Source organism: Balaenoptera borealis, assembly GCF_965194805.1.
Source record: "Balaenoptera borealis genome assembly, chromosome: 7".
NCBI lineage: Eukaryota > Metazoa > Chordata > Mammalia > Artiodactyla > Balaenopteridae > Balaenoptera > Balaenoptera borealis.
The window spans coordinates 121,181,555-121,209,458 of record NC_138864.1 but is presented as its reverse complement, the minus strand read 5'-3'; the positions used below and the strand labels follow the sequence as shown (position 1 = coordinate 121,209,458).

Genomic DNA, 27,904 nt, shown 5'->3' with positions numbered 1-27,904 from the left:
GACTCACCAGAAGCCCATCTCCCTGAGGTAAGCACTAAAATTTCAATGGCCCTCCTCTCTCATCAGCCCTGGAGAGTTTATTTGGATATTGAATGACTGAAATGATTTTTCACTGGTGAAATGAGAGGCATTCAAGATATGTGGAGACTAGTAATATTGAGTGGGCATCTCTCCCCGTTCCTGAACAGGGTTCAGGAACCAAAGCCCAGTAGTCTATACCAAATACATTTCCATTGAGAACAATGGCCCAGCCTAACAGCCCCTCTCGTTCTACCCTAAGCTGCTGACAGAGGATTATGCTGCTTGCTTCTGACTAGATGTAACCAAGCACTGCTGCTTGAATATCGTCACATCTGCACATGAGCCTTGAATTGAAGATCTTGTTACAGTGTCTAAAAGGCCAGAACGCTGCGGATTTCATTTAATTCACAGAACAGATTGTGCGACTGCTTCTTGTTACTGCCTCTTAATAAATGTTTTAATTTGTAGCAGAGTTAGGACTGAGGCTTGCTTTCCTGTTAACAAACTAACTGTAGCCATTACTTACATCTAACTACTGGAAGATATGAATATCGAACAAACAAAGGAACAAACCTAATAAACGTGAATGACCAAATCGGCTTAGGTCGTTTGCAATGCACCACTGGGTGCATGATAAAGGTGAAACTCACTTTTAAGTCCTACAGGCTTTCCACGACCTCTCCACTACCTCACTCTGCAGCATCTTAACAACATCCCTGGCATCCTGTACTGTTACTTTTTCCCCCAGAACCAACATAGTGTTGGTTCATGCAATTTATCAAGATGTTCCCTTACCTGGAGCACTCTACCCTGCACCTAAATCTGAATCATCTGGACAACCCAATTTAGATGTTCTCTCCCGCACAAGGCTTCCCGGTCTTTGAAGACTGGGTTGACCACCTCCTCCATATGCTTCCAGAGCACCCTTCTGATACCATTTGCCACAATGTGTTAAAACTGTCTGTTTAGCCACTGAATCCCATCTCTCTACTTCATGAGCAACATGAAAGCAAGTGCCTTGTCTTTTCCTGACATGCATAATACTCAGTAGAATGCTAGTTGATCCGGATACAATCTCCTGTGACTACTTCCATGGACGTTTAGAGAAAACAAACCTTGCTTCCCTCGTCCAAGAAAAAAATGTTGTTTACAATGAGCATTTTCTTCAGATGTGGGTCCATATACTAGCAGACTAATACAACTGTCATCAGATGTCTCCTCTGCTAACAATTGTAGATGTATTCTTACAGAAATACCTACTGGATAGATCCCACCATTCTAGATTTGAAGATGTTCTTACATAATGCCAACCTGTCCTAGGAAAGGTGACACTACATGTCCAAGATCTGTATTTAGTCAGCATGCCAGTGAAAATAGCAGGTGCTTGGGAAATAGCTACATAAATTACAAGCACGCTATCCAAATTGGTTGATTTTGGTGTGTAAAGATACGTGCTAGTCGAAAATTTCTTCTGTGAGGAGCCACAGAAATTGTCTCACCATCTGTTAGCTGATGGACGTGGCTTACAAATGACCTCATCTCTGTATCCTTCCTGTGGTAAGTGGCCTGGATCTAAGGCAGAGTTCTCTTCAGTGCTAGTAAATTATTGACTTTGATTATCTTTAAGGACGATAACATCAGCTCCATTAGTATGTGCATTTATATTCCAAATACACTACCGAGGCTTCAGTGAGTCAGTTGTTTCCTGGAAATTAGCAAAACGGGTATACATAATCTATCCTGTTATCCTTTGCAATGCAAAGGACACTGTAGAGCAAGTAATAGTTTACTGGACAAGAACAATATCATGGGTGGTATTTCTCACATTTATTCTATTGATCACCTGAAAACTGATGGTGGTTTACAGGACCAAATGTTTTCTATAGTAAATCCTCCTTCATATAGCAACTAGAATTACAGTCATTCCAAATTCAGGCATTTATAATTTCAACAGAAAAAAATGCCAAAAAACAAACAATGCCCTATAATCTCCCCACAAGAAAAAAAGAAAAGCAAAACCCAAACAGTAACATACACCTGTTTTATTTAATCTCCATGTCTGAGTGGTTTTTTTAAAAAAATTAAATGGAGAAGGGAAGAGAAAAACATATTTTGAATATTTACCATGTCAAAATCTGTTACAGGCACTTTACCAACGTGAAATATCTTAACTTGGCAATGTCATTATGATTATGCATTTAATCCTCATTTATAAATGAGTAAACTCACATTTAAGGTCATTCACAACCCAGGACTTTTCTTATTTCTTATACCACATTGATTTTGGAAGTATCTGTAAAAGTTGTAATTTTTAAGAATAGCTATATTCTATCTGTTGGCATTTGTTTCATTGTCTGAGCAAATTTATAGACATTTCTTTGGAAAATGAGGAAAACAGATTTTCATGCAAAAATATTAGAGTTTAAAATATCTTGGCATTCGGCTCAACTGGTTATACAATTGAAAACTGAATAATACTTTAAAAATATTGAATAGGTCAAAATAGAGAGATGAAGGCCCACAAATAAGGGAAGATGGAAAAAAAATGTTTCTATTACTAATTTTACTTTTCTCTCCCATATTTCTTCCTTGAAGTTGGAGATTCTACGCTGTGAAGTTTATCTTATAATTACAAAATGTTTAAATATAGTATTCCTATATTACCACCTAGGTATGCGTTTCCCTAAATAGTTTCTAAAACTCTGCACTAGAAACACTGGAGAAAACGCTATATTTTTAAAGAGAACATTTTCATTTCTCTACACCAATGATAAACTGCATGGGACATCTCAAATATTACAATAAGCTTCATGTCTATTGTTATCAAAAGCAATTCTGAGGCTCTCAAAAAGCTCTGAAGCATAGACACAAGGTTGTTGTGGGTTGAATTGGGTGCCCCCAAAATACACGTCGAAGTCCTAACCCTGAGTACTGTGAGTGAACTTATTTGGAAATAAGGTCTTGGCATCAATCATGTGAAGATGAGGTCATACTGGATTAGGGTAGGTCCTAATCCTATATGACAGATGTCCTGATAAGAAGAGACACAGACACACACAAAGAGAAAGCCATGGGAGGATGGAGGCAGAGACTGGTATTGCTGTGACACAAGCTAAGGGATGCCAGCCAGAGATCCCTAAGGAATGCCAGAGATTGGCCAGAGATCGCTATCACCAGAACCTAGGAGAGGCATGGGACATATTTACCTTCAGAACCTCTAGAAGGAACCACCCCTACCAATGCCTGGATTTCAGACTCCTAGCCTCCAGAACAGCGAGAGAATAAATTTCTGCTGTTTTAAGCCACCCAGTAGGTGGTACTTCGACATAGCAGCCCTTGAAAAGAATACACTGGTGATATCAACGTATCCATACTCAACAGGAGGACTTCTGGATGTTTCTAAAGTCAGATGCCTCACAAGGCACTAAGGATTAGAGATTATCCTTAACAAATGCATGCACGCAGCCGTCTCTTGTATCCTGCCTCGGGACACAAGATAGTTCTCTACTAAGCATTACTTTGGATGATGAAAAAACAATCTTATGCAACATTTACAGGGTCCTGGCTATTCAACAGGAGCCATTCCAACACAGATAATGGACTACCTCATTTAATCACCAAAATCACCCTAAGACTTTAGTATTACAAACGGCTCTGAAAATCGTTACTGACCCCTTGAGATAGTAAACAGGCAGTAACAGGAGTTAAGTTAATGTGGTCACTTCCTGGTGATGATTCTTTGGCTCCTCATCTTGGGTCTCTTGGATATGACTTTTACCCCTACCTAGGTTGCCACATTTAGCAAATGAAAATACAGGGCAGCTGGTAAAATTTGAGTTTCAGATAGTGAATATTTTAGTGTAAGTATGCCACAAATACTGCATAGGACGCACTTATACTAAAAAAAGCGTGTAGTGTGTTGTTTATCTGATATTAAAATTTTAACTGGGCTTCCTGTATTTTACCTGGCAACTCTACTCCTATAAGACCTGAGCTTTGGGAATAGAATGCATGGTTAGCATATAGAGAATTCTGAAATTTCATAGAAGATTCCTAAAAGGAAATATACGGTCTTTGTTACACGCAGAACCTGATTTTTTAACATCACCTCGTATTTATCTTTGCATCCTTGTTTTCCCAAAAGGAAGTGGGATATAGTAAATTCACTAAATGTTATCGAACAAATTGAATTGACCACTTTAACTAATTTCTCTAAATACAAAATACACTCTTTGAATAACCTTAACAGTCCTTCCCAGGTGAGTCACTAGTGACAATGCTTCTCATCTGTAATTTATTAACTGAATCTAATTGCAGCTTTATATGCCATAACTCTGGTCAACTTCTTTCATCCAACTTGTGAATATTTTTTAACAGGTATAATTTTAAATGTTAAGGAAAAGGTTACTAAGTGCATATCAAAGTACCACAAGGTGGATAGCTTAGAACAACAGAAGTGTATTGTCTCGCTGTTCTGGAGGATAGAAGTCTGAAATCTACTAAATCCATGTGCCGGCAGGGCCATGCTCACTCTAATTCTTCCTTGCCTCTTCCAGTTTCTGGTGGCCTCAGGGGTTTCTTGGCTTGTGGCAGCATCACTTCAGTTTCCGCCTCCATGTTCACATAACTATCTTCACTCTGTACCTTGGTTGCCACAGCATTCCCTCTTTAACCAGGATACCAGTCAAACTGAATTAGTGCCCACCCCAATGACCTCACTTTAACTGGATGATATCTGTAAACACCCCATATCCCAATAGAGTCACATTCACAGGTACCAGGGTTCAGGCCTTCCCCTTTCTCTGGGACATAATTCCACGTATAACACTAAACTATAATATAGTTTTGACATAATGCCCACTGTTTTCTAACAATGGCAATCCTGCAATTTACCTAATAAATGTTCTAAATCACTAATCCCTTAGACAAAGGAGTCCTATCTGTATCACCATATCTCACCAGCTAGAACTAGAATGAAATCCCCCAAACCATTAATGCATTAAGGATAAGAAAAAGTATCATTGCTGGTTCTAAACCTTTGCATTAATCTCTAGATTATCCATCTAACTAAATAGAACAATGATCATCGCTCGTATAGCACTGATGACACATCAGTACAATTCGTTACTAATTTCATCCACTCTACCCCAAGCTATACATGTCTGGAGGGCAGAGGTCATGGCTTAGGCATCATGGGATGCAAATGGGCCAAGGTTCCTCTAATGCTTGGTCCAGGTGCCCCTCTCTCAGCCACTGTTCATGTTGTACGCCTTACAAAATAGTGTACACCCCACAGTCTGACATGTTTAAGCAGATAATCTCTCTCTTTCACAGACCTACTAGAGAATGGACTTGAGGACACGGGGAGGGGGAAGGGTAAGCTGGGACAAAGTGAGAGAGTGGCATGGACATATATACACTACCAAATGTAAAACAGATAGCTAGTGGGAAGCAGCCGCATAGCACAGGGAGGTCAGCTCGGTGGTTTGTGACCACCTAGAGGGGTGGGATAGGGAGGGTGGGAGGGAGGGAGACACAAGAGGGAAGAGATATGGGAACATATGTATATGTATAACTGATTCAATTTGTTATAAAGCAGAAACTAACACACCACTGTAAAGCAATTATACTCCAATAAAGATGTTTAAAAAAAAATCTCTCTCTTTATAAATAATACCTTAGTAATAATGTTTTGTTTGCTTTCTGTATTTAATGGTCCCACACACTTTACACATTCAGTAATATGTTATTAACATATAACATAGACAGTAGACTTAAAGAATTAAACCAAAGAAAGACATACAATCTACCAAAAAGGCATGAATACATAACACATGCTGAGTGGAAAGGGAAAAGAGACACTCCAAAATAGGTGTCCATTTTATTTTTATTTTAGAGTTCTTTTGAACATTAGTAATCACCATGAAAATTATTCAATATTTGCAGTCACCCTAGAAGGATGATTCTTTAGTAAAAAATGTGGTGTTTTTAACCCTCTATCCAGAACTCAATTTGTATTTGTTGGCATCTTAAATTGATTCTGGACAGCCCAGCAGGAACGGAGTTCGTAGGCACTTCCCTGCATGAGCTGTTTTTTTGTGTCCCCAAAGCATAATAGATAATTGCCTTCTCTAGGGAGACTACCAGGGTCTTTTGTATTATGGAAAGCTGCAACATTAGCAAACTCAGGTATTCTAAAGTGAGCGAGTAAAGAGGTACCACTCTACAGGAGGATAAATGGGGCTGGAGAAACTGTACTGACAGCATTTTGGAGCAGACAATAGGCATAAGAAGTACAAACATCAGAAATGTGCACCAAACCAGAAGCCCTGTCCTTTCTTGTGAAAATAACTGGAAAATAAGCTTTATATGAGGATAATAAAACAAGAGACCACAGAAACACTTTTCTTTCCTTTATAAACAATTAATTGTGAAACCAGAAAAAGGCCTTTTTTTTTGAGGAAAGAACTCAATATATTCAGTTCAATAGATGTTTCTCTCCATATGTCAACATTTGGGTCACCGTAGGTCTTTATGGAATGGAAACCAGAGATCCTGGAGGCTGTTCCCTAGGGTTTATGCTATAAAGATAGTTTGGGACATTTATCAGTTTGTTATTTCCTGTCCCTGTTTTTTATTTTAAACAATAGTTTCCTCTTGGAGAAGAACAAAACCAAAAAGCCACCTTGCTTTAGAAACAAAACATTAAAGGGAGAGAGAGAGAGCCAGGGAGAGAGAGAGGGAGAGATTTCGGACATTTGGATGTCTTTGAGAATTGAATTCAAGGACAAATAAGTCATGCCTTTTCGATTAGAAATACGTAATATGTAAAGATAGCAAAAATATTAAGCAAGTCATTGGGGGATAATGAAAAATAAGAATAAAGTCTCATCAAAGACCATCGCTCAAGCAGAGGTAACTGCTAAAGTGGTTTTGCTTTGTTCTGTTTTAAAATCTGGAAATCTGCCTGTGAACTGAAATGTGGATTTCTAACATAGTTCCAATTAATTCATTTTGAAGTCTGAAAAAAAAAAGGAAAGGCAAAAAAATAGAATTTTATCACTTTGGATGCCACATTTCTCCCCGATTCTTTTCTATTTCTCTCCGATTCTTTTCTATTTCTCTCAGTTTATTCCATTTAAAGTTGTTTCAGGGCATAGACTAGAACTCGCTAAAACTGTATTTTCTCTCAGATCAGCAGCCATAGCGTTGTTTGTGAAATGTCCAGCTTAGTTTTCCTCTTTTACGTTAAAAGCCAATGGCGACATTGGACATCTTTACAGACTCAGCAAATGTGACTGTTGGACTAAAGAATCAAACAAAAAAAAGATGCTGAAACCCAGAAAGGAACAGAACAGAGAGGGCCAAGGAAATGACATGACATTCCACATCCTATGCAGGCAACCTTCGCTTCTTATGAAGAGTGAGAAGAGGCAGAACCTTTGGAATTAGAGAGCAATGGAAAAAATAAATACTATTTTTGCTTTAACATTGGATAGGGGAGAAACTAGATTTAATTAAAAAATAGAGGGATATATTTTTGTGAGAGACATCTTCCTTTACTTTAGGAGCTAATAAATGTGAATCATCTTGTGAATTGACAATTCTAGAAGAAAAGCAGATGCCACTTTCAATGAATGAACAAACATCATTGTAAAAGAAAAACAGGCCATGTTCAAGTAGTAAATATGAAGACAGAAGTCGCACACTTAACTTTGGCGGATTTGGAACACAGAAAGGAGCCCTCTCCAATAAATAACTGTCAAAGGAACCAAATAATGAGACAAACGTGAACATCTTGGGGGAAGAGGCTATTACTTTTTCTGTATTTATGATTTCTTGGTGGAGGGAAGGGGAGCTCCTGTTAGCAGGTAATTAACTATCAAACAATAAAACAAATACTAAGAAAATGGAGACAGGTATGTCCTCAGCCGAACTGCAAGGATTATTTAGTTGAATGATAACAGATAGTGTCAGCCAGGGATCCAGAATTTTGATTGCTCCTAAGTTGTAAAAGTAAAGCTTGTTGTTTTCAATCATTTCATTGCTCTTTAAGTGAGCATAAAATCCAGCATCCTTCATTCTAATTACACAGAAAATGGTTTAAGGAATAGATGTTGTTTTCAGCGGCTGAACACCATTTTTCTCCCCACTTATCAGACTTACGGCAGCCCTGGCACTCACACGCACAGCTGCTCACGAAGAGACACAAGTCTTCCGGTCAGAGACCACAGACCAACCACAGAACCTTTTATTCCAGTCCTCACTTTTAAGAACCTGATCTTTGAAAGAAAAGATTAGCCTCAGGTTATTGAGAGAAAAGGGGAAATTCAATTTATTTCATTGGTGAGTAGACAACTCATCTTGTGCAATTGGAGGAAAACAACTGAGATTTTTATAAGGTGACAGTGTAAATATTTAGTCCAGTCAATAATGTGTGCATTGTTTACAGCTTTGCAGATGGTAAACAAAATGGATGAGCATATGGAATATTAAAAGAACACCTGAAGTTGGAGGCACATACAGCAAATTAAAACTGTACTCGGTAACATTTGGGAGCTTACTGAGCTGCTGCCTAAAATGTGTTTTCTTTTTTCCTTTTTTAAGATTTTTTTTGATGTGGATCATTGTTAAAGTCTTTATTGAATTTGTTACAATGCTGCTTCTGTTTAATGTTTTGGTTTCTTGGCCACGAGGCATGGGGGATCTTAGCTCCTCGACCAGGGATCGAACCCGCACCCCCTGCATTGGAAGGCGAGGTCTTCACCACTGGACCACCAGGGAAGTCGCTAAAATGTGTTTTCTATCATTTATTTGTTAAACATGTCGAATAAGCATCAGAGAATAGTTTCAAATAAGTTGTTTAACGATCTAAAGTCATTTCAACCCTATTTTCACAATGTCTTGGGTCATCCGTATGACTTGTTTACTCAAAGAGCTAACATCACTAAGCCTCTGTTTAAGCATCTGTACAGTGGAGATCAAAGGTTACTGATTCACCAGGATCACCAGAGTACTATATAAAATACTAAAGAGCTGTGACTCTGGCACAAACACTGTCGTTTCCTGTCCTTGTCATCATTACTCAATGAGTAAAATCAAGGTGAGCTAAAGGAAAGTGTCAAATTTAAAAGGTTTACATCTAAACATTTTGTGACACAAACCAATTCACAGCCCTCTGAATTTTTTGATGGCTCTCTCCTTGGCAATTTAAAGTGGACTATTTCTAACTTATGCTAACCAGACATAAGAATCTTCCCCCTCTATGGCTGCACCCAAGGAAATCCACCCAAAGTGAATGTCTATTAATACAATCAAGAGAAGCATTTCACAGCCAGTCAAGAAAACATACTGGAGTTGTTCTGTATCTTGCCACAGACTTCTCCTGTAATGAGAGTCTGTCTTCTTGAATGTCTTTCTAGATATAATTGGGGCCCCCGTTTATTTTAATTTCCCTGATTATTGAAGGCATTGTATTATAAAATACTATAACTGCATAATAGAGGTGTGACCTTATCTGGCAATTATCTAGTCCAAGCTGCATCCTTCCTCACTAACGAACACTTCTTCCTACCTAAAGACTGTCAAGCATGCTCACATATTGATCACCTTCAATCCTAATAACCACTGAAATAGGCAGACAGGTATTATAGTTACCCGCTCCACAGCAGAGATGAGAAAACTGGGACCCAGCTACATTAAGTGACTTGTCCAAAATCACCCAGGGAGTCCACAGAATGATAGACTCCTAAAATGTTAACCCGATTATCTGGTCAAGGTGTGTCAGACATAAGTACATGCAAGGGGCAAACCCTTAACATAAAGGCATGTACCAAGCCTGTAGAGGCATCAGAAGAGAATGTGATTGTATTGTAACAAAGCACAACTGTCTAGTAGCACTGCCTTTTAAGAAACACTTCGGGAGAAATTTAAAGTTGTTGAACAAACAAAAACCTCTCAGGGCTAGATATTGTTGAAGGATCTGGAGTTTTGATCTCTGATTTCTTGAACCCTGGTACTCTCTTTTTAGCCCAAGGAGAGGAAACAGTAGGTTCAAGTTCACCCCACCAGCATTAGATACCCCTGAGGCGGGGCTGACAATGGGCCTTCTGCAGCCCAGCCCGGAACCCAAACCACCCTTTTCTCTGCAGACTTAGCTTTTTGCCAGTGGGCCACACACAGCTCAAGGCAGGAGTTCAGATAAAGTTTCAAGCCATTGTTTAGCTGTAAGTAGCATACTTTAGGTACTTTGGCCCCTGTGCCAAAAACCTGTGTACTTTCCATGTGGTTCTACCTCAATGTTGTGGGTAGGTGAATGATGGAGAGAGCATGTTAACGACCTATTACAGCTACTCTGTCTCTCTCCGGCTGGCATACGGAAGTCATCACCCCCAAGGCCCAGCACTGAGACTGAGATGCTTTTAGGAGCAGTTTAACATTTTCTGAATCCTTGTATCAAGTCTTGGAGCCAATGATGGGGATGGAGAGATGAACATGACGGAGCGCCACATGCCAAGAGCTTACAGCGCTGCTAAAGCAGGAGCTCCCATGTTTTTCCACCAAGTCCTTTAGATAGGCAATTAATTGATATTCATTAGGCTAAAATATTGAAGTACAAAGGGATCTATATTATAACTTGGCTTGTACCAATAGTCTTCTCCTAAATAATAATTGCTACGATCCTGGAGAAAACTGTATTAGTGATTCATCAAAAGCAGCATGTTTGTGCCTATCAATTTGAGTAGGGTGATGTTCTTTTTTTCTCCCAGAGGTAAATGAAAATGAATTCAATATACAGTCTATGGAGAGTTGTTTGCTGCTGAAACTGTACATAAATCACAACTAGAGCCACTGCAATGTGAGAGGTCCAGCTAGATTAGCCCCTGAGAAGATGAGTGAGGTAGTAGACAAATAGTACTGGATAATATATGAGGTCTAAAGTGACAGGCCCCTCTTACTGTACATATACTTCAAAGACCCAGGAACTTGCTCTATTTCACAGTACCTGCAACTTTATGGAACCTGCAAGTATAAAAAACTTGCACTTGCTTTATCTCATTTCCTTCTCATAGATACCATTTTAGCAGGTAGGAGAGTATTATTACTTCCTATTTACAGAAGAAAAAAACTGACAAGCAAAGAGATTAAGTGACTGGCCTCTGGTAACACATATAATAGGGCTAAAACCTAGAGTCCAGAACTTCAAACTTGTAAAGATCATCTACCACAGTGATTCTGTGTCACGTATTTTGAAGGAATAGTGAAGAAATTCATTAATGTGTCATCAGGCATTTGTATAAGTATGCATTTATTTTTCTCATATATTCCTCCAGAGCAAATTTTCTATTTACTTTCCGTGCCCAGACAATTACCAAGTGGTCATTTTAACATGACTTTACAACTTTGCCTGATTCTGTATTCTTATGGTCATGGCTATTTCTGTATTCTATAGGCACGTACTTCAAGAAAAATAATAAGTAATGCAAAACTTATAAGTAGGTCTGTTAATCCTAAACTTACCAACAAATCTCACCTGAGCTTTAAATATGAAATAATTTTAGGGTCAGCCTCAAAATAATTCCCAGTCTAAAATAGCTCTGATATAGTGTCTTAATTCCACTATTAGAAACTAGTTATTTTGAGTACTGTATGGTATTACCAGGGTCCTACTTACAAGCAAATAGCCTATCGTGTTCCAGGCACATGATAACAGAGGGAAGTGAAAGGATGAACAAACACATGCGAGCAACAGTGATTCTCACACTCTAGGAGAACAGCCAGACGTGCAGTGCAGTCAAAGGCAGTGTAACAGGTTGTATAATGAAGCACAAACAAGACACTGTGATTGAAGGGACAAGGAGTGAATGACAGCCAGTCAAGGAAGGCTTTCGAGTGGAGGCTGAGACAGATCTTAATGGATGAGTCAGATGGAGAAGTGCATTCCAGAGGAGAGAAGAGCAATCATAAAAGAGAGTACTAATAATAAGAGCCAGATTTGTTCATTATCTACTCTGTCCCATTCATTCAACAAATTGTATTTCAGTATCTTCCAACCTCCAGGTAACAAGCTAACTCTTTATATACATACACTTGCTCATTTTTTTCTTACAGCAACCCTTGGGGCTGGCTATTAGCTCCACGGATAGGAGGTGGAGTCTTGAGAGCTAAAGTCACCTGTCCAGTGTCACAGAGCGAATGGCCGACAGAGCCAGGATTCAGCTCACATCTACTGAGTCTAGAGCCTGGGTTCTAACCAAGCTCTCCTAAGCTCTATGCTGTGATGGACACAAAGGATGAGCAGGAAATCCAGGCTGGAGTCACACTGGAAAGGAGTTTGTTATAATTCGAAAACAACATAAACTTAGCTCTTCCAGCATTTTATGCAGGAAGAATCAACGTAAGTGACAACACTGTTAACAGCGGATTGCAGGGGAGATGCTGAGGTAAGAACTGGGATCTGGGGGAAAAAATTCTCCACCTTCTCTAGAGCCAGCACAGCTTATAGACTGTGCTGTCAGGGTAGTCGTTATGGGCAGGAGTGACAAACACGAGGACAAGCTGAGTCATTTCCCATTAAGAAGCAAGCTACAAAGCAAATGGCCTGCCAGAGAAGCAAAAGTATTCATTGGGCATTTAGCGCAAATGATGGAACACTAATTAATAACTGCAGCTGTCAGGAAGCAGTGATTGTTTGCTTTCCTTATAGATTTCTTCCCTTAACTTTCATTTGCTTTAATGTTCAAAGCTTTGTTTGATGTGAATTTCACACTTCCTTTTCTCATTGGATTAATTCTTTTGAGTATTTTATACTGTATCCTTTTGTGTATGTCTGTATGATTTTTTCCCTCTTGCATTCCTGATGTTGATTTAGGGTCCTGAAAGTCTGAGATTTCTTACAACTTTTAGTTTTGAAAACCAAATGAAGTACTTCAAAGAGGCGAGTGAATTTCAAGGTGAAGGTTAGGAAGTGCATTTCATCTCTGGCAATAACTTTGAAGGCAGGGACCACAGGTCAGCTTGAAGAAATCAACATCACCGGGATGTGTACACATTAAAAGAAAAAAGTGAACCAACAGAAAAAATAAAGGCAACCCAAAAAATCCCAAGAAGTTTATCTAAAATATATTATTATGAAGTCACAGGGAAGACTTTTGAATTCAGTGACAGAAAGGGGTAAAAAGTGAAAGGTAAATTCTAAAAGTTAAGTAAGGTGTAATTTGGAGGAAAAAAAACTTGTTTATAATCAAGTTTGACCAAGATGTGCTGTGAATGCTAGGTTACCTGTTTTGTCTTAAATTGAAAAAGCTGATCAGAATTCTAGTGGTAGGAGGAATTTTTTCTTTTTAAAGGAAAGAAACTGGCACACAGGAGGGCAGAATGATCAAGTATTAATACTTTTTTAAGGGTAACACTTTTATACAAATTGGTCTGTTTCTCTAACTATTTTCACAGCTTTTGGGGAGGGGGAAATCTTAATCAAACACCCAATTCAAATACCCCCAAATGATTATCTTTTATCTTCCTCCTCTATATTTTGGGATCATGCATTTTTATATGCTTTCCATTTTCTGCATATATATATATATTATATATATATATACTTATAAAAATATACAGAATCTTTTCAATCTGGATAGATAATAGATAATTATATATATATTATATATATGCAATACATATATAACATCTTTTTAAGAGGAGCAGTGATTATATCGTGCCCACCTCTGTGTCCTTCGTATACTGAGACATGATGTGAGAGAGGAGGAGGAGGTCACCAGCATAAGTGAAGGATTAGTGGGCAGTCAACACCCAGGGAACCAGGTGGACACCTGAACTTTTGCTCAGTCTGCAGTGCTTTGTTATTGGCCAATAGGACAGCTTTTCAGTTGACTAATGATTCCCAACGACAAGACAAGCTAGATATGGATCTATACTGAGTGAGGAGTCCTAGCCCTTTATCCGGAACTATCCTATAATCTTGTGACATAGGTCTGAGAGGTTTCCAATGGTCACTGATTCCAAGTTAGCGACTACCCTGATGACGCTAAGTGGTGTCTGCAATGACCACTGTCTCCAGAGACAAAACCTTTAAAGTGTAAATTACACGTAAAAGGCCAAATAAAATAAGGGAGTAGAAAAGAGAAATAAAACTGCCTTCGTGAAGATGAGGGGAAGGGACGTCCCCAGACAATGGCTCAGGTGCCCCTAGAAAAGAGAGAAACTTTTCCATATACTCCCCATTCCTTCTCTGCTATATCAAAAAATGAAATAGGGCTTCCCTGGTGGCACAGTGGTTGAGAATCTGCCTGCTAATGCAGGGGACACGGGTTCGAGCCCTGGTCTGGGAAGATCCCACATGCCACAGAGCAACTGGGCCCATGAGCCACAACTACTGAGCCTGCGCGTCTAGAGCCTGTGCTCCGCAATAAGAGAGGCCGCGATAGTGAGAGGCCCGCGCACCGCGATGAAGAGTGGCCCCCCCTTGCCGCAACTGGGGAAAGCCCTCGCACAGAAACGAAGACCCAACACAGCTAAAAATAAATTAATTAATTTAAAAAAAAAAGTTAAAAAAAAACGAAATAAAACTAATTAAAACAACAAAAAAAACTACAAAGAGTGGACGGCAGTCGATTTTACGTACTTAGTAAGGTCTCTGTGTGTATAGGGAAGACACAGTTCTGATGGCTAATTTCAAACCTTATTTAAAATCCACGTCAACAGGAGGGAGATACTGAGAGAGCCAGGCCCCTTGTTCTGTACTTTGCCATGGATACGTTTGCCCCACTTGTGGGATCAATGCAACAACTTCCAAGCAGCGACTGTTAAGTTCCTTTGAGACTCAATTCTGATGATCCTTTCACCACATTTCTTTTTGTTTTTCAAGGGTGGTTGTTAGCTTTTGTATTTGTGTTCCGATCTTGATCTGAATCCATAATTCTCCCCCTCCTCTCCCTTGCTTTCGTGTGTCTCTTATTCCTCCAACGCTGCGTTCCAGCGTGAACCAGCCTTCCTGCCTTGGTCTCTGTCCAGTTCCTTCCTGCCTTGGTCTCTGGCCAGTTTCTTCCTGCCTTCGTTATGGCCCTTGTTCAAACTGCCCCTTTCAGATCCTCGTGGCTGGATCTTGGTCTTGTCAGGCTAACTCCTCTAAGCTCTCAATGGCTTGTGTAAACAGGAGACTCTGCTATAAAATACTGACCTTTTTCTCACTCTAAACCTCTGCATAAAGAGCCAGGCTGTGCTTTCCCAAACTGCCAGATGTCAGTTCCTGGACCCTGGACAGAGCTTGGGCAGTCAAAGCCTGCTTTTCCATCTGGCTTCCTTCCTGCCCAGAGCTCCTCTTAAGAAACACGGCACACCCAGAGTTCTCAGTTCTCCAATTCTGGCTCTCCTCGACTTGCCGGATTCTACCACCATCCAATTTCTCTTCGGAATCAGTGGAGGTGAGACCAAGAGTGGAGATCAGAGTATTATCATGAATCAAACTTAGATTTATGCAGTACTTCTGAATTATCCTTTCTGCTTATGCCTCTGTGCTATTTAGCTAAGTGATTCTCTGGACCATTCCATCCACAATTTTATTTTCCCACTCAGCAAGGGAATGGTTATGCACTGACATGACTCAGAGCCTGAACTGGCCTGTTCTCATGAGTGAGGTCCTCCAAGCCTTCTGGACTGGGGTTCTGAGTCCAGACACAAACGTCAACCACTCCTGTGATTGATCTCCCTCTAGTTTAGGTTTCTTACTCATTAACACCAGCAGTTGGCATGGAGCTATAGACCTGCATTGGTTTTCATGATTAGGGCCCATGGTGGTGAGGAGGCTGAAATGAGAATTCATACACATGCTCTGGTTCTGCCACCTGCTAGTTAAGGATCTGGGGCAAGTCCTCTGAACACTGAATCACAGTTTCCTTGTGTCTTAACAAAAAGGGAATTAAACTAGGCTACCTCTAGAACGCTTTAATTCCGTAATATGAAAAAGAAGTATTTGATCCACATAACATAGCCCTCTATTTGTCTTCACAGATGAAATCACAAGTTTGTTACCCAGATAAATGATGTTTACAGCTGTGATTTATTTCATATGCTCATACATAGAAAATAATCCCCTCAAAATCTCTTAAAAGATCGTATTTAATTCCCGTGGTGACTTGGAACCTTTATACTTCTGAAATTTAATTCATATCTAAAACATTCATAAATCAACCAAGGCACCTGAATTTAAGAATCAACCTTTTCTTTTTTTTTTCCTTAAACAGAGACTGGAGAGCACAAAACTGCCATTTTAAGGTACAGTCACAGTGTACAATAGCATGCTAATGTTTCAAGCTAAAAAGCTCATTTGTATGTACTAATTAGTGTAATTATTTTAAAATTATTTAAAAGCATTTAATCTTCAGCAAAAGAGTTTCTCAAAAGGGAACAAAAAAAAAATGATGCCAAAAAATATTGCCAACAAGTGCTACCTTCTTATTTCTGTTGACATGTATATATACTGAATAATTTGTTCAATATGTAGTCATTGAAGACCTGCTCCAGGTGAGGTGCTGCACGTTACAGTGAAGGGAGCTGTAGCAGCAAGTAGAAGTGAGTTCTTTATAGCTTAGTGGGGAAGTTCAGGTGTCTAAGTTATATAATACCAGGTAGACAGTAATGCATTCTTAGGTAAAGAGACAGGCTCTTTCTTGTTTCATGTTTATTTCTTTGGTATTTTTATAGAGTTTTGTTTTTCCTAGTTCTTTTACTAAACTGCCACTTCTCAGGCCTCAGGTGTGAATACAGTAGCTTTATCTTTGGCTTATAAGCCCATCATTCATGTAACAGATACAAACAGGTACCATAGATCATAGCTGCTGATGCACATATAATCAAAAGTGTCGCTTTGTGTGACCTGCTCCCTGCATGAAATGGCAAGAAAAGCGCTATGCCTACCCTTCAGACTCCTCTATCAATTATCAAGAATCAAGTAGTACCTTATGGCTGGGCCTGAAGAATTAACCCTTGAAAGACTGAGGGAACATTCTTATTTTGATTATCAAACAAACGTATGCACAAAAAATTTTCTTTTACTTAGGGTTTCCATCAATTGAACAGAGAACCTAATGACAGACCTGAAAAGAAATGAGAAAGAGGAACGAGATAAAGTGAAACCTGACCATCTCAAAGCTTATTCTGAACTAAACACTCAAGAAGCAGGGGCCCTGTTGAAACGTGGTGATGATATCAGGGAGACACAATGGTTAACCAGGCCGTCACGACTGAGGAGCGCCAGACTCACACCTGGAGAACAAGGAGTGAGGAGGTGATGAGGCAGGCATAGGAGGTGGCCAAGAACAGAAGCGGAAGTTTTATTAATATCCTGTTAACTTATGAGCCTCCCCCTAAAGAATCCAGGTACCCCCACTAGCTCTTGATCTTGGCTTCTAGAAATGACTCCGATAGGGCAAGCACCAATGGCTACTAAGAAAGACATGAAAAATGTCACCACTACGCCAATAGATTATACAGAATAATTCCTGAAATTTCTGAATTCACATAGAGTCAGGCTTGCCAACTTTTACAAGGGTGACTTTCATTTCAAGGATGCATTTTGCTAGGCTATCCCGAAGCTCTACCACTGGATTTTGCAGTTTGTACTTCAAGGCAACGGAACTTAATGCATTGTAATCTCGAGCATCCACAATTTGGACATTCAATGGCTTCTCGATTTACTTAGAATAAATTCTTAATTTAGCGTGACATGCATGAATCTGTAAGATAATGGCCCTGATTCTCTCCCCAGCCTCAGCTTGCGCCACTTTTTCCCTTACTTATTCTGCTCTGGCCATCTGAACATTTATGATTCTTCTATTGCATCAAACTCTTTCCAGGCTCTCGGCCTTCCCTCCTCCTGAAATTGATTTTCCTATAACAAACCATCTAGATAAATCCCACTCATTCTTCAGATTTCAAAACTTGCCCAGATGGCCTTTCCCTGGCCGCCCAGGCTGAGAAGATCCTCCATGGACCTCATTCTTTTCCTTCATCTCACTTACTTATTACAATTAGTCATTTGTATTTATTTAATTGCTTAATGCCTGCCTTAATCACTATGCTACATACCTGAGGGCAGGTGCCATTTCTGTTCCGGTCACCAGTGTATCACCAGCACCCATAGAATACATGAAACACAGCAGGTACAACACAAAGGTGACTTCACATCCATTCCCCTAACACACTGGCTCTCAGCGCAGGGAGATTTGGCTCCTTGGGGAAGATTTGGTGATATTTAGAAATATTCTTGGTTGTTGTCACCAGTAGGGTTGTAACTGGCATCCAGAGGCTAGGGATGTTGCTAGTCATTCTACAATGCCCAAGACAACCACTGCAACAAAGAACTATCTGCCCCAAATGCCAAGTGTTTCTCTGTCCTATCTAAATGGATTATGTTAGTTAATATACTGAGACTGAGTATAGTCAACACCTCACCCTAAAAGTTTTTTAGCCCAAATCTGTTACTGAAGCATTACCACAAGGGTTATGTTTGAGCATCTTAAAATCATGAGATGACCAAGGGAACAAGGGCCCTTCCCAATCAAATAATCAAATCCTTGCTGTTGAGAGGCCCCTCCTCTCAGCTCAGTGGACAGCAGCTGACTATTTTTATGCGAAAATTTCAGCATTTTATATCCCAGAAGTTTTAGGGATCTGATCACCTAGGTAGAACGGTGTGCCCTTTTATTTTTTTAAATGAATTAATTAATTTATTTTTGGCTTCATTGGGTCTTCGTTGCTGCGTGCAGGCTTTCTCTAGTTGCGGCCAGTGGGGGCTACTCTTCGTTGCATTGCGTGGGCTTCTCATTGCGGTGGCTTCTCTTGTTGTGGAGCATGGGCTGTAGGCGCGCGGGCTTCAGTAGTTGTGGCACGTGGGGTCAGTAGTTGTGGTGCACGGGCTTAGCTGCTCCACGGCATGTGAGAGCTTCCTGGACAAGGGCTTGAACCCACGTTCCCTGCAATGGCAGGCGGATTCTTAACCACTGCGCCACCAGGGAGGTCCCAAGAAGTGCCCTTTTAAAGAAAGGTTGCCAGGAAAGGAGCTTTTGGTGACATTTCTCCCCCACTCTCAGAGTCCATATTTATGCTTGGGTTTCACTTACCTTGAGTCAACAGACAATACCTAGATAGGGTTCGAGGGTGTTTCTAGCCTAGTATCCTAATAAAGAACCAGACTGAATTTCCACCTTGTCAGTTACTCAAAGTTCCCTGACTGCCCTTGACTGTTTTCCACACACCTGACATATGTAGGATGCAGGGAATATTTGACACCAACTAACCGTACATTAGTTTCGTGTTCAGGGGTCCCCAACCCCTGGGCCACGGACAGGTACCGGTCCGTGTCCTATTAGGAACCGGGCCACACAGCAGGAGGGGAGCGGCGAGTGAGTGAAGCTTCATCTACCGCTCCCCATCGCTCACATTACTGCCTAAGTCATCTCCCCCACCCCGTCCGTGGAAAAACTGCATTCCATGAAACTGGTCCCTGGTGCCAAATAGGTTGGGGACTGCTGCTCTAGCTTATTTGGCAAACACAGGACCCAGTTTACGTTTAAGTATACCCTATTTGTAAGAGTCTGATAATAACATGGACTTAGGATCTCTCTATTAATTATAATCTGACCTTGAACAGGTCACTCAGTCTATCACTATAACAGCTTCTTCATCTGTCAAATGATGAGTTCTAAGATTCCCTCTAAATTCACAATTCTATATAATAAATTAGTATCTGCATTTATCAGATTTCCATCCCAAATCATGTCATCTAAAACATTTTTTATTCCCCTGCCCCATATATCATTACTAGAATATAATATAACGTAATTTCTGGGAATGGGCAGTGAGGCTAAGCTTACAATGCATGTGGCACCCTGGAGACTGCTGACATAATTAAGTAATTTTTTACAGTGAGCGGAAATGGCATACTTTAAAATTGACCATGTGTGTCAATGCAAAAATATTCTGTCTCCATGCTTGCAGGGTATAAAATGTATTTACTATTTGACATTGTTTCCTTCTCTTTAGAGCTCCAACTTTTTCTATCAGTTAATTTCTTCAAAGGCAATTTTGAAATATGATTCACCTAACAATCAAAATGGATGGGCATATGACCTATAGAAGTCTCTTACTTAAAATATTTGAAGATGAAATTCAAGAAAGCACTGATGGAGGGAGTGGATCAGAGAAGAAAATAAAAATAATGAGAGACTTGGAGCAAAGAAGGGAGAGAGAAATTGAAAGACAAATAAAACAAGACCAGAAGTAAAGTAAATACAAGAAAAAAAACTGATAAAGATGAGTTTGCAGCCTATTTAAGACCACAGATATTTGTTTTGTTGGACCTTAAGGATGACAGAGTTACTAGTTCTAAAAATAGTTTACTTGGTTTGATTTCTGCCTTCTTTGTAGACATAACCAAATGAAGCAGTCATGCCATGAGGCTACTATGCTTAACCAGCCCTCCTGGAATTCCTTCCAGAGAAATGTCTGTTGCCTCTGTTTCACTTTGTTGAAGCCATGTGGCTTATTTCAGTTTAGGATGTGGATTTATCAGTAGAACTGAAAATAATAGTGTTATTGAAGTTCCTATTAATTGACTAAATATTAGTGCACAATAGGTCCAGGATGTCTTACAAGCAGAGATACATCTGCTGACTCTGCTTCCTCTCCTGTAACAATAATGAATTCAGTATTTATTGGAAGGATAACTTGCTTTGTGAGAAAAAAAAAAAATCTTTGTTTTTAAAGATTCCCTTGAAGATTTGTTTCACATAAAAACAGACACTATCAGTAGGATGTAAGAGCAACAGCAAAGCTTTCCTGGGGTATGTTAGCAACGTGGTCAATGCATATATTACTTGCATGGAAGTAAATTTGTCTTAATTTTGAAGTTTTCAGTATTGTCTACGTATGATGCTTAGTATGTTCAAGGACGTTAAAAACAGGCATCTGAAAATTAAAATGGAAGACATGCAAAACCATTATTTTTTAAAATACAAATTCTGACACTATTAATAATCATTCAGAAATGGGAGACTCTGGGTAAATGGGTTACCAGATGACTAAAGTTCAAAAATATATGGTGGTGCTGTCCATTGAAGTACCTTACACTTGTGAAGGGTTTAATATAAATTTAAGATAATGAAAAATGAAATGAAATTTAAAAATCAGACCCTTGTCACACTAGTCAAATTTCTAGCCCTCAGTAGCCACACGTGGCTATTGGCAATTATACTGGATAAAGCAGATATAAAACGTTTCTACCACTGCAGAGATTCTATTGGACAGCTCTGATTTAGAGTATAGAAAAATCTTTCTCAATAGAACTCTTTCTAAATAAGTTTGCAATGTTCTGCCCTTCTAATAGAATAAGATTAATAGACATTTCCTGATTTATGTTCATCTATTTTGATACAATGCTTCAGAGGTAGTAAAGTGCACAGATGTAGTAATAAGTGGATACCAACTTGAATGGTTTCTCTAGAACTTGCATTCAAGAAAAATTATTTAATATCAATTAGAGTCTGTGTTGTTGTTTCACAATGAAAAAGAAAAAGATTTGCCTTACTTGCTTTCAAAGAAAATACAACATTGCTACTTTTCTTCAAAATTAAATAGGTAATAAAAAGCAAATCTTCCTCAAAATGATTAATTCACTCTTCAGCAAAGCTCATCCTTCTCCCTGTTTCTTGTTGTCACTTTGTTGAGACAAGAATTTCAACTCAAATATTACTTTTTTCATCACTTTCCAGGTGGGTCACACGTATATCTTGTATTTTTTCCACTCACGTTCACTGGATTGCCTGCTGATTGGATATGAGAGGTCATCTCTTTCATGCTTGTAAGACTTGGTGGAAAGAGTATTTTGGGGATGGGTTACTTTAAAGCCTATGAATTTCTCAACTTCAGAATAAATCTGCCAATAGGATACCAGAGTATATATCATCCTATTCTACTTCAGAAACAATTCTATATATATGCAATATTTAAAAATCATACTTAATGATATCATTTGTATCCAAATGACTACAGGATTGAAATTAAAGGTATTAAACTCTAAATAGCACCCCTGTCTATAGGTTAAATCATTAAAATAATTTTTAAAGATGGGAAGGAAGTTTCTTGGCATCATACATTACAGTCTGCTTCTTCCACAATTTAAAGGATGATATTCCAAATATTTGACAACCAGTACAGCATGGGCACTGGCCCAGCATGACAAACATGAGAGTAGGGTGGTGGCAGTACTGTGACCGCTAAGTGCTACCCGCAGCTTCAAATAAGCCAGGCGCTTTGAGGAGACCTCCACGGATGGCTAAGCGGCAAGGAGCATCTGGGGGACTAGGGTTAGTGGCTTCACCAAACATTGAGAAAAATATTTAAGTAATGAATAGAGATCTCCTGAAGCATACCAGCTATCAGTCCTGTACAACTGTCTAGCTAAAGAATAACTCTACTGCCATCAGATAAGCCCCTGGCCTTATTCATTTTTTCCTCTAAAGAACAAAATGGTGATAAAATGGCTTAGGAAAAAAAAGTCCTTGTTTAATCTACATTTTTTTTTTCCCCCCAGAGCCTTGACTCCCCATTATTCAGGTAAATGATACTACGTAGAACCTAAGCAATTTTTTGTGCATATCCTTTTTGGATTTTGCACTGCCCTCGGATTCCTTTGATAAGGCCAGTATAATTTTAGGTATGCTTCCTAATTTTCCTTAGAGGATATTGTGATCCTTATCGTTGGCTGGCTTGCAAGCATATGTTCAGTGTGCAGTATTTGATGGATTGTATCTAAGTTTTGCATTGTGCTACAGGAATCCCCCCCATGGACTGCAGACTCTGTGGGTGTTCATTTATGGTGATCTACCTGCATGCAGAGCTAACTAATGAGATTTCGAGATAAACAAAGACTGATATTTTATAGTTTCTTTTCTATAGGAACACATAGCTATTGCAATCAAAGATGCATTAAAAAGATACAAATATGTAAATACGTCTTTGACCTCTTATTCTTTAAAATCTTCCTTTGAATGCCTGGCACAATATATTTTTACTGCCGAGAGAGGTGACTTTTCATTGTCAGATGAAATTTTTATAAACATATAGGTACTATGTCTTTATGTACCATTGGGCTTCCTGAAAGCAGACTCTCAGAAAACTGAAGTGTTATCCAGTTGTTGCAAACTTACTTTAAAAAAAAAAAAGATATTAGTTTGGTCAGACATGTAAAGTGCTTGGAAATCATTAATCTAGTCCTCACGAGAAAAAAACTGAACAAACAAAAAATCAGTAATGCTTCTTAGCTTAATCAGAGAATTGAGGTCACCAGGCAAAGCAGAGAGAGGCAAATGTAGAGAATCACAACATACTGGGAATAGAAATCACTGCTGGAGCCAGCAACAGGTAGGAGAACATAAAGAGTAATTGACTAATTAACTGGAGACAGAGTGTGGACTAGCTTCAGAGACAAAAATCCTTGGGGGCCCAGCCTTGGGAGGAGGCACCCACACTTCCATGAGATTTACCTCTGGGAGGACCACCAGGTTTTCAGAATAAAGGTGGGATAAAATCCTTGTGCTTCCAGCAGGGGAAAAGGAAAAGTAAAAATTTTGAAAAACCAGAACATTATGTACTCCTTAAAATAGGCCTAGCCTAGACTTACTTGGCCCTAACAGACTGGGGTTTGACTAGAGTCAAACCAATCTTGGCGAAGAGCAATGCCCAAGTCCAGCCTCCTCTGGTCTTCCACATGGTGGAAGAGAAATTACCATTTTCAGCCACCTCTGGTCTTCCTGTATCACATAAGAGGGAAAAAGTACTTGTGAAGGTCACATACCAGGTGCTCAAGCTCACTAAAAGACTGAGACCTAATCACTGGACTACAGAATGCTTGCTCTCCACTTAGACCTAACTACACATCAACAGAACCACTGTATAATCATGGGAATACAACAGAAAGATCTGCCCATCTCAGATTAAACAACATGCTACGAATAACCAATGGGTCAAAGAAAAAAATCAAAAGGTAAATAAAAATAAACTTGAGACAAATGAAAATGAAAATATAACATATCAAAACTTATGGGATACAGCAAAAGCAGTTCAAAGAAGAAAATCCATTGCAATAAATGACTACATTAAGTAAAAAGAAAGAGCTGAAAGGAACATCCTAACTTTATACTTCAAGGGACGAGAAAAAGAAAAATAATCTAAGCCTAAAGTAGCAGGAGGAAGGAAATAACAAGCATTAGAGTGAAATAAATGAGATAGAGCATAAAAAGACAATATAAAAGATCAATGAAATTGAGAGCTAATTTTTTGAAAAGATAAAATAGAGAAACCTTTAGCTGGACTTACCAAAAACAACAACAACAACAAAAGACAAAATTATAATTATAAGTGAAAGAGGAGACCTTACAGCTGATATCAGACAAATACAAAGGAGCATAAAAGACTACTATGAACAATTACATGCCAACAAATTGAATAACCCAGAAAAAATGGACAAATTTCTAGGAACATACAACCTATCATAAAGAAAATGAAAATCTGAACAGACCAATTGCTAATAAGCAGAATGAATCATTAATCAAAGACCTCACAACAAAGAAAAGCCCAGGACCATAGGGATTCACAGGTGAGTACTACCGAACATTGAAAAAAAGAATTAATACCAATCCTCTCAAAATCTCCAAAGTCTCCCAAAAATCTGAAGAGAACAGAACATTTCAGACTCCTTTCATGAGATGAATATAACCCTAATACCAAAACCAGACCAAGATATTACAAGAAATGAAAATTACTGACCAATACCTCTCATGAACATAAATGCAAATATCCTCAACAAAATATTAGCAAATACAATCCAGCAGTGTATAAAAAGAATTATACACCATGGCTAGGGGGACTTTATTCCAGTTATGCAGGTTTGGTTCAATACTCAAAAATCAATGAATGTAGTCTATCACATCAATGGGCGAAAAAGAAAAATCTTTTATTTATTTTTAATTGAAATATAGTTGATTTACAATGTTGTGCCAGTCTCTGCTGTACAGCAAAGTGACTCAGTTATACACATATATACCTTCTTTTTTTAATATTCTTTTCCATTATGGTTTATCCCAGGAGACTGGATCTAGTTCCCTGTGCTATATGGTAGGATCTTGCTGTTTATCCATTCTAAATGTCATAGTTTGCATCATGTAATCATGTCAATAGATAAAGAAAAGACTGAAAAGCCAACACACTTTTATGATAAAAATTCTTAGCAAACATGGCATAGATGGCACCTTCCTCAACTTCATAAAGAATGTCTACAAAAACCTACAGCTAATATTATACTAAATGTCAAGAAACTAAATGCTTTCCCCTTAAGATAGATAGCAAGCCAAGGACGTTAACTGTCACCACTCCTATTCAACATTATAAATTGAATGGAACACCTAGCTAATGCAATAAGATAAGGAAATTAAAGTTATACATATTGGGAAGGAAAAATGGAAACTGTCTTTGTATGTAGATGACATGATTGTTCATGTAGAGAATTCCAAAGAATCAACAACAACAAACTCCTGGAACAAAAAATGATTACAGTAGGTTGCAGAATTCAAGGTTAATATACGAAAGTTAATTGCTTCCCTATATACCAGCAACGAACAATTAGAATTTGAAATTAAAAACACAAAACAATTTACATTAGCACATGAACAATAAGGTACTCACGTAGAAGCCTAGCAAGATACATACAAGATTTACATGAGAAAAATTACAAAATGTTGATGAAATAAATCAAAGATGAAGCAAATAAATTCAGAGATATTCCATTCTCATGGGTAGGAACACTCAGTCCTGTTAGGGTCTTCTTTCTTCTCAATTTGATCTACAGGTTAAACACAATCCCAACCAAAATCCCAGTAAATTATTGTGTGGATACTGTTACACTGATTCTAAAGTTTATATGGAAAAACAAAAGACCTAGAATGACCAACACAATATTTCTGAAAAAGTTAGAGGACTCACAGTACCTGATTTCAGGACATTATAAAGTTACAGTAATCAAAACAGTGTGGTAGGGCTTCCCTGGTGGTGCAGTGGTTGAGAGTCTGCCTGCTAAAGCAGGGGACAGGGGTTCGAGCCCTGGTCTGGGAGGATCCCACATGTCGCGGAGCAGCTGGGCCCGTGAGCCACAACTGCTGAGCCTGCGTGTCTGGAGCCTGTGCTCCGCAACGGGAGAGGCCACGATAGTGAGAGGCCCACGCACCGCAATGAAGAGTGGCCCCCGCTTGCCGCAGCTGGAGGAAGCCCTCGCACAGAGACGAAGACCCAACACAGCCAAAATAAAATAAAATAAAATAAATAATAATTAAAGGTGCTAATAATTAAAAAAAAAAAACCTTAAAAAAAAAAAAACAAACAGTGTGGTATTGGTGAACAAGCAAATAGACAAAGAGACCAATGGAACAGAATAGAGAGCCCAGAAATAGACTCGCAAATACAGTCAACTGTTCTCTGACAAAGGGGTAAAAACACGTGAATGAGAAAAGGATAGTCTTTTCAAGAAATGGTGTTGGAATAAGTGGAGATCCATGCAAATCTAGATACTAAAAATGAAATTATTGTTTATACACTACTCCAACTACTTTCACAGAAAAAGTATTTTCTTTATTCCTTACAAACAGTAGCTCTCCTCCTCAGCTCTCTGGGGGATCTGAGTTTTAATTTCATCACTTGTTTTTTTTTTTTACATTAACACTTACTTTTCTAATTTTCTAATTATTTTCTTAAAGTATCTAATTTTTCCCTAAACTCAAAATATTATTTTCAGCTTCATAAAACCAGGGTATAAATATTCAAACTTCATGTTTACCGATGTCTTTATTCCAGCATTCTTTAATATAGTAACACTACTTTGTAATTTAAAAATGTATTTCACTGCTCAGAATTTTGTTTGATATTAATAAAAACAGTACTATCAGCAACATCATCATTTGATGGATGAGAAAACAACAGGTGAGAGAGTGGAGGTGACTAGTCAAAGGTCATAATGGTAGAATGGGAACTAAATCTATGATTTCCAACGCCTTTCTCTTTTCTAAGGACCCTGGAGCCTAGGTTAGCTTAGTAATAATTTATATCTTAACCATTTCCAATAAAAAGAACTCACATGCAATGAGAAAATTAAAAGAGGAAAACTCAAAACTACATATAGAGAATATGAGGAAACAATTCTAATGGATTACAGAGATTGGACCGAATAAATTAGTTCTGTTTGCAGAATTTTTTTGGCAAACAATGCCCAAAAAAAGACAACTAAGCCTGGATGGGAGGGGAGTCTGGGGGAGAATGGATACATGTGTATGTATGGCTGAGTCGCTTTGCTGTGCAGCTAAAACTATCACAACATTGTTAATCAACTATACTCCAATATAAAATAAAAAGTTAAAAAAAAAAGACAACTAACTCAAAGCACTGGCATAAAAGATATATCAAATTGTAAAAGAAAACAGACTTAATTCCAAGTATAAATTTCTGAAGGCGCTTACTATATTTGGAAGCAATGTATTAGCATTAATTAAACACTATTAAGTCCCTAAAATGTCAAGCACAATGCTACCTTCTTTCATATTATGTAACTCTTTCAATGATCTCATGAAGTAGGTCTCTGTTTTATAGCTAAAAAGTCTGAGGTTCACAGATGTTAAATGATTTGCTCAAGATCACATGAGTAAACAACAAGACCAGAATTAAAACTCACTTTCCTGATTTCAAGTCCAGAGCTCTTTTACTGTATATTAGAGCTCAATGGAAGGAACATTGGTGAGTATGATGGACAGTGTGTTTCATAGCAGTT

At 38.7% G+C, this 27,904-nt stretch overlaps 1 protein-coding gene and 2 long non-coding RNA genes across 7 annotated transcripts in view; 2 read left to right on the top strand and 1 right to left on the bottom strand.

Annotated features, from left to right (window-relative positions):
* The window catches only part of CNTNAP2 (contactin associated protein 2), a 2,074,761-nt gene that overhangs the window by 1,497,614 nt on the left and 549,243 nt on the right, over positions 1–27,904 (bottom strand). The window lies entirely within an intron of this gene.
* LOC309632726 overlaps positions 1–27,904 on the top strand; it is a 351,315-nt gene that overhangs the window by 87,290 nt on the left and 236,121 nt on the right. The gene's annotated exons all lie outside the window — the stretch shown is intronic.
* LOC309632717 lies at positions 5,697–20,690 on the top strand. 4 transcript variants are annotated; one of them, XR_014247022.1, is made up of 5 exons: positions 5,697–11,994; positions 12,133–12,464; positions 15,248–15,461; positions 16,281–16,311; positions 17,096–20,690. It is a non-coding gene; the product is annotated as an uncharacterized lncRNA (long non-coding RNA). The 4 variants fall into 4 exon arrangements; XR_014247024.1 differs by having other exon boundaries at positions 5,697–12,464; positions 17,096–17,415; positions 20,080–20,690; XR_014247023.1 differs by having other exon boundaries at positions 5,697–12,464; positions 15,352–15,461.